Raw genomic sequence first — 8,266 nt, forward strand, 5'->3', positions numbered from 1 at the left:
ATTTTTCTTTACTTTCTTCTTTGTTTTCTTCTTTGTTGATTTCCAAACTTTCATCTGAGCTGGCAGAGCAGAAGTGAAGTGGGAAGTGTTTAATTAGAAGAGAGAAGGGCAGCAGCATTCATTCACTCATGCTCAGAAAGGAATCTATTTTTGTAGATGCAAACTTTGAAAAACAATTAAAATCTTTGCATCTCCCTCTTTGCTCTGGATTCTGAGAATAATTTTTCAGAAATTATATCATGATCTTAAGGTCAGAGTACTTTACATAGGTATAGTTTGTTAATATACAGATTTCAAAATAAAACATTGCTACAATGACTTGTTAGCCATGTTAATTAAGATACTTCGTTTCCTAGCCCGATGACCATATATTCCTTCTCTACAGTATGCTGAAGTTTTAATTATTCTTCTGATTCTGCTGAGCTTTAACTGACAAGCATTCATTTGAATTTTTCCAATTCAGGTTCTCCTGTGTGGAAATACTCTTTACACATTCTTCATAACCATATGGCACATGGATCCAGCCTATTCAAATCCCTCTGCAGAGCCTTCCTGCCCTCCATCAGATCAACACTTCCACCAACTTGTTGTCTGCAAACTGACTGAGGGTGCACTTGATGCCCTTATCCAAATCATTGATAAAGACATTAAACAGGACTGGCTCCAAGCGCAGGTGACCAGTCACCAGCTGGACGTAGCACCCCTCACCCCCACGCTCTGGGCCATGTATTGAGCCACTTTCTTACCCGGAGATGAGTGCACCCGTCCAAGCCACAGGAATCCGGTCTCTCCAGGAGAATGCTGTGGGAAACAACATCAAAGGCTTGACTAAGGTCCAAGTAGACGACATCCACAGGCTTTCCCTAATCCACTTGAGTGGGACACCTTATCATGGGAGACCCAATTGGTCACAGTCTTTCACAAACCCATGCTGTGTGGGCCTGATCCCCTGGATGTCCTGAGTGACATCAGGATGTTCTGCTCCATGAGCTTCCCCAGCACCAAGGTCAGGATGACAGGCCTGCCGTTCCCAGATCCTCCTTCCAGTCCTGTAGACGGGTGTTCCATTTCCCCTAACCTTCCTGTTTAGCCAGGACTGCTGGTAAATTGTGGAAAGTGGCTCAGAGAGCAGTTCCACCAGCTCCCACCTGGCCCCATAGACCTGAGTGTGTCTAAGTGGCAGAGCAGGTCACTGAGCATTTCCCCTTGGATTGTGGTGACTTCATTCTGCTCCTCATTCCTGGAGTAGGAAGGCCGAGTAACTTGAGAATAACTGGTCTTGCTGTTAACCACTTTAAGTTTTAAGCACCTCATGTTTTCCTTGTCCTTTGCCACTGTTTACCTCTGCATCCAATAACGAATGGAGATTATCCTTAGCCCTCCTTTTGCTGGTTATGCATTTAGAGAAACATTTTTATTGTCTTTTAGGGCAGTAGTCAGATTAAATTCTGGTTGTGCTTTGACCCTTCTAATTGTATTCCCCATAGGCTCACATTATCTTTGTAGTTCTGAGTTTCCTGCCCTTTCTTCCAAAGGTCATAAAATCTTTTCTCTCTGAGTTCCTGTCCAAGTTCTCTGTTCAGCCAGGCCACTCTTCCTTGTCACCTTATGGCACAGCTTGCTTTTGCATCTAAGATTTCACTCTCGGAGAATGTTTTGCCTTTCTGGACTTCTTTGCACTTCAGGATGGGGGCCAAGTTCTCTGGAAGTCCAAAGCAGTTCTGCTGGCCCCACTCCTTCCTTCTCCAAGAATTTAAAAATCTGTCATTTCATGATCATTATGCCCAAGACGGAATCTGTCATTATGAGAAAGGCTTTGGCACAGGCTGGCAACTTGCATACCCAGGACTTTCAAAAGGCTTGACATAGGTGACTTATATCCATAAGGTTGTATGGTTGCCAGAAGGATGCAAAATGGTAACTTTCATGCTAGAAAGTTGTCCAGTATACTGAGGAACACAAGAGACAAAGTTCTAACATGACAAAACACATAAAACACATAATGAAGTATGTTAGTATCTTTCCTGAAAGAAGTTTCATAGGCACACAGCACAAGTGGTTGCTTTGGGAAAACAAACTAACAAACAAACAAAACCCCACCGAACAAAATCAGGCCATAGAAATACTTCTGCAGCTTTGAGTGATTTTGAATTGCTTTGCAGCCTTGGCTAAATGCACTTTGGTATCTTTGTATAGGATCAGTAAGAAAAAAAATTGTTCATAACAGCTTTCACTTGTTCTTGAACTTATGAGCTGGCATTGGCATTTGAAGTGTGTGTTTTGTCTGACAATGCAGAAAGCAGTTATTAACTGTTGAAACACATTGCACATAAGGCTATTTTCAATACAAATTTTAAATCTCCTTTAACACATTCAGTATTTGTGAGATGAACCATTATTTGGGGAATGAACCAAAGTGTATTTTTGACTGAATGTAAAAGAGAACAAATGCTACACTCTTAGAAACATTTGACTTTTCAAATATCCAGCAAATTTATTGAGATTTCTTACAAAAATATTTTAAGAACTCAAGTAAATTCTAAAAACATATTCTTCATATCTTCCTGCTGAACCCAAGACTAAATTCCAAGCGTGTAGAAACTTAACAGAATTGAAGAGGGTTTTCTTTCAACAAAAACACTGACCTAACTTGAAAAATACAATCAAAACCATCATCGTGGAAGACACTGGAAAATAACTGGTTCGCTGACAGTTAGGACTGATGATAATGAAAAACCTAAGTTACTCAGGTTGCTTTGAAAAACAGTTTGACAGGAAACATCTGGTAACTGATTTTTTTTATTCTAAAGGTGGCAAAAATTGCCAGATACGAACACTGCAGGTGAAAACTGTTGGAGAATACTTGCATGCAATGCCAATTATGTGACACCCATCTTAAGATAGTAGAATTTGTGATTCTGAGGAAAAGTATGTGCAACATTGTGAGGACAATATATTTTAAAAAATAAAAGGCAGACTAATAAACTTAGGCAACCATCTTCTCCTTGCTAAGAGTCTGAAAGAGACAGGCTCTTTGAGCAGGCTGGCAATTAATAAAAGGTATTATAGTGAAGATGAAATGACAAATTATTTCTCATGAAGAAAGACAAGAACCATAGTAAGACTGCAAAAGGTCTGGCTAAAAAGTTCATTAAAAATCTGAAAGTCAGAATGAAGTTGTGTAAGCAAGAGGAGTCAAAGGACAAATCCTAAGAGTGACTATATAGGATAACACAATAACTGATCATCAGAAAATTAAAGGCTAAGATTAAAAAGTTTACCACTATCAAGGGACATAAAAACACAACAAATATTCTGTAAATAGATTGGACGTAAAAAGAAGATAAACGCAAAACCCCATTATTTTATGAGAGAGAAGGGCAAATGGCACAGCTTTTTTTTTGTTGCAGACTTCATAAGCAGTGATCAGATGGTTAATAAAATGAATTTTAATGAAGGAGTAGGACTGAAGGCCAGATTATGTGAAAAACATCTCCAAAAATCTGAAGTAGGTAAGTATTTTGAAAGTCACAAGGACAGATAAAATTGTGTATATACCTTACAATCTAGCAAAAGTCCTCTCTGAATCATTTACATTTTAGAAGTAATGGAGGTCCCAGAGGATTTCATTGGGCCTATATTTTAAAAAGGGGGAAAAGCTAAGCAAAATAAAGAAGAATAAGATACCTTTCAAAACACAGAAAATAAGAGAACAACAACAACAAAAAAAAAAAACTACCCAGGGTATGATAAGGTGATGAAAAGCAGCCAGCAAAGACTGGTGAAGAAAGAAAACAAACCAGGTTTGTTCTTCCTTGCTGCATGGATCCCTCCTTTTCAGACCTTTGGTCCTTTCATTAAACATTTCATAGAAAGTTCTAGATGCTCCCAGAGTCACATTACAAGTATCCCATAATAACCTTTAAACAGTTGCATAGTGCCCTTTCCCCTGCATCCCATAGCAAATCCCCTGTAGGCAGTACATCACTGTGCCAGGAGCTCTGGGATTTGGTATTTGGGTTTCACACCAGGGACAATGGTCTAATAATTTTCCTTTGATAACCTTAGGAGCAGAGAGGTCTGTCCCTTCCATTTCAGTGATTATGCTGACTAGGGCTCCTCTGCATGTCACTATTCACCCAAATCTCACCAGGCTTTTAGCATTATGGGCTTTTAATCCCATAGTCTAACAACAGCACAGTCCAGCGGCCACAACCTGTGACTTGGAGATTCAAACTAGACACTTGGGAAAGCTTGTTCACCAGGAGCAGGGAACAGGGGAAAACAGGGTTGTGAAACCTCTGTACTTGGAGATTTTTAATACTGGCTAGACACAATATGACTGAACTGATGTTGGTGATAATCCTGCTCCAAGTGAGGTTGATGAGAGACCGCCAAAACAACCAACACTTCATCAACTGTCTGGACTTCAGAGAAAATAAACTTTAAAAGTATCTAGCATTTCAGATCTGATTCAGATTTGGCATATTGCAAAGTATGAGTCAAACTCAGAGTCATATTTTAAACACTACCTATCTAGGTAGCAGTCAGCTTTCAGGATAATTTCTACTACAAAAACACATCTACTGAAATCAGTAAGTTGAAAATATTTTCCATCTGAATGCACCAGTTTTGCCTCAAATACTTAAAAAATTGAAAAAAAATATTTGGGAAGTATCTGCACAAATATTTGAGGCAAGAATTTCAGATGATTATCAGTCCAAATATATTCAAAAAGCAATGTGATGATCTTAATTTTAAATCAATTAGCTATATGATTTAGTTTTAAACATTATAGCTTAACCTTGTAATATAGGAGTCTAAAAATTATTTTCTCAACTGGAACAAGAAGCAGCTGGAAGCATTGCCATGGCAACCGTCTCATTTCCAAAGAGAAATTCTGTGACTTCTGTTGCTCTTTAGCAACCTCACAGCTCAGTAGCATTGCTGAAAAAAAAAAAAAAGGAGGGGGGCTTGGAAGAATCATGAAAAGAATGCTTCAAAACATAAAGCAGACTTTAAGTAAACAAAGTGAATTCTTAGTCTGATGGTGAGCCCAAGGAAAAGAACCAAACTGAAAAACCAAACCAAAACACATATATCCCATCACTCTAACATGTGTCTTTGCAAATGACTGTAGAATCAATCTCTCCTGGAAATTATGTTTATCACAGATTTCACTGTCTCACACTAAGTACGTGACTTAGTTTCTTGATCCTACTGTTTAAGGAAAATTGATAGCAACATGAATAATACACAGGGGGTGGGTACGGTGGGAACAAAAAAAAAATCTGTCAAAACAACACATTTTACTGCCCACAGCTCTCCCCAGGAGAGAGGTTAAGATCATATTATAAGAATTAGTCAGATTGCTCAATGACTACTGAAAGATTTTAAGGAACTATGGTGTTACGAACACAAGTCTAAGAACTTGTACAGACTAGAAAACCGGCAGTACCTCTTTAACAAGTTGGTTCTGAAAAAATACTATAGAATTTAGAAATTAAGGGAAGTTCATGCACAGATCACCAGGTTATGGTTTAAATTCTTATTTACCCTTGCTTCAGTCTGGTTGGCTAAATGCCCTTTCCTGGATACTGGAGTATTGCATGGTTATACTTGGGACACAGATGATGGTCACTCAGACACACAGTGTATGGAAATTCTACAGCAGCACAAGGCCATACACAGGCTAAAAGTACATTTCTACAGGGTAGGCTGGGAGTTTTTCATTATCTGTATCTGCAGAGACCAACACTGCTGAGACCAATACCTGCTGAGACCAAAACCCCTTGCCCTGGCTGGAGAAGGAATACTGAAGTTCCCTTCAAAAGGAACAATGTATATCAGAGCAAGATCTTCAGGGGTGTGCATGTATTTTTCCACAGCTATGACTGGCTGCACTGGTAACTTTATATTTTGTTCATAAAGGAGCTAACTGAAGCAAGTAAGCACTGCTAAAAATAGTAAACACAGTAGAGCCTAATTCCTGCCTCAGACTTCTGTTGATAAACCACATTGAAGAAACATTTGCTTATTCAAATTCCTGACTTGGAATGTGAAGGAATTGTTAGGATGTAAAAGCATGTAAACATAAACTACATGTATCAAGTATTAAAAATACATAAGGACAGAACAGACAATAAAACACCATTAAAAAAAACCCCAAACCAATAAACAGTGCTTAAATCAAGTAGAAATTTAAATCTTTTTAGATGTAATCATGTTTTGCAAAGAAGCAAATTTAGAAAGTAGATGTTTATTTAGTTTAAAAAAAAAGCTATCAAACTTGAACAATGTCCAAGAAGATTAAAAAAGGCTAACAAGGGACTGCAAAGCTGTAAAGGCACTTAAGGAGCTCCAGAGGGCAAGTATATTCTGTCATATAAAAAAGGCACATAAAGAAGTACAATGTATGAACAATAGCATACAGATTTTTTGTAATCAACAGATTTGACTAAGAGGCAGAATTCTACACATTTGTTTCTTTTCAACGTGATACTGATGAAGTGGGTTGAAAGCAGCAGGTGACTTTTGGTGTTAGTTAATGGGATTTAAGATTACTTTTTTCATGAAGAGCTATCCAGATCCTTTGGACATTTTATTCAATCATCTTTTTTCCCAATGAAATAGCTGTAAACAGTGCATTATGTTAAACTCTTATATTTGCAGTGAACTGTGTTGGATTCTGTAAAATCTTTCTAATACTCTCCTTGGTGTACACTTACACTTTTTTGTGAAAAAAAAAACAAAAAATCAAAAAACAACTCTAACAATAAAATAAGTTTTAAACATATTACAAAGGAGGCACAGCAGTTTGATCAGGTCTTTCCAGGACAAATGACCTCTCCTCTATTAGTCAGCTACCTGGTGATAGAAATAATTGGTTGCTACCAGTGAAACACTTAAAAGAACAAGTGATGTATACAATTATTTCTGTCAGCACCAGCTCAATAGAGCTTGCCACTGCAATTTCAACAAGACTCTTGTAGTCTTTGTAAAAACAAAGGGCAAAAAGAAGCAAAAAAATTCTGTGCAAATACCATATGAATAGAAGTAGCAGAAAAACAAACCAAAAGAAAGGAGGGAGTATCAACACTACAATTCAAAACCAAAATGAGAAGATTTCAGGAAAAGGCTCCACTAGGAATCTGTACTGATTGTCCGTAGATGCTCATGTCTAATGTGGGGACCCTTACAAAGCTACAGGTAGGGGTATTATGAAGTAAACATTTAATCACAAACCTGGTAATAACACCATAGTTCAAGTCTCATCACTTTTCATAAATATGATGATGGATGATGTACTTATTCCACTACAAGCCTGTCTTTCAGTAACTTTTAGTAACTGCTCCACCTCTCATCTGAGCTCCTCCTCTTTCTAAGAGAGAATGTTTAGCATGGCAAAAATACAGGCTCATTAGGAGGTTTGACCTCAGATTTCTTTGGACACTCTTTACTAATTCACCTTATGCATTTCTCACCTGCCAAGCTGAAGCATTCTGAACCACATCCATGGATGATGTTTGAGAAAACAAACTGGTGGAAAAAGAAACACTCCTCCCTACTGCCAGAAATTTTTTCCAAGTCTTAGTCTGTTCTGGTCCCAGGAATGGAAAGTATTAATCTCGAGTATTTAGCTGGATTCTTCATGCATCTGCATGGTAAATAGCAGTCCTGTGCCCTGTGCACCAGAATTTGAGCTTGGGTGTCCTATTCTTCGTTCTGAAACACAATGGAAAACTCACACCTGTATGTACTAAATAACAAGTAGACCCTTAAAGAATCCAGAAAACCTCTTAGGAGAACATTCTAATATTTCATACAGAAAAAAAAATGTTCCTTTAAAAAGTCTGTTTCCTTTTTTACTTGCTGTGTTTGCAAATGAGTTTCAACACCTGCTATATTACTTTTTAAGTGTTTGTGTTCAAATTAAAAGAATCAGTCAAAAATTCAGTTTTGTTTGTAAAATGCCACAAAAGGTTTTTCTGTTGCATATTCACTACCTTTTGCCCTTGACTAAATAACAGTCTTTAATAAATTTTTATTCCTACCAGCCATGCAGAACCAAACACATAATACAAATGACCCTAACTGTGATGTTTTGTGCATTATCAGTAAATGAGCTAACTAGGTAAAGTTCCACTTGTTTTTCTGCAGAAAATTATTGTCATTAAATCTTTATAGCCTTATTAGAAACAAGGTATTACATAAAGGTTACTAACTGCATAATTGAAGGAATAACCTTGTAATTGCAAAAGTGAAC

The sequence above is a fragment of the Vidua chalybeata genome, chromosome 6 (assembly GCF_026979565.1).
Source record: "Vidua chalybeata isolate OUT-0048 chromosome 6, bVidCha1 merged haplotype, whole genome shotgun sequence".
Taxonomy (NCBI): Eukaryota; Metazoa; Chordata; class Aves; order Passeriformes; family Viduidae; genus Vidua; species Vidua chalybeata.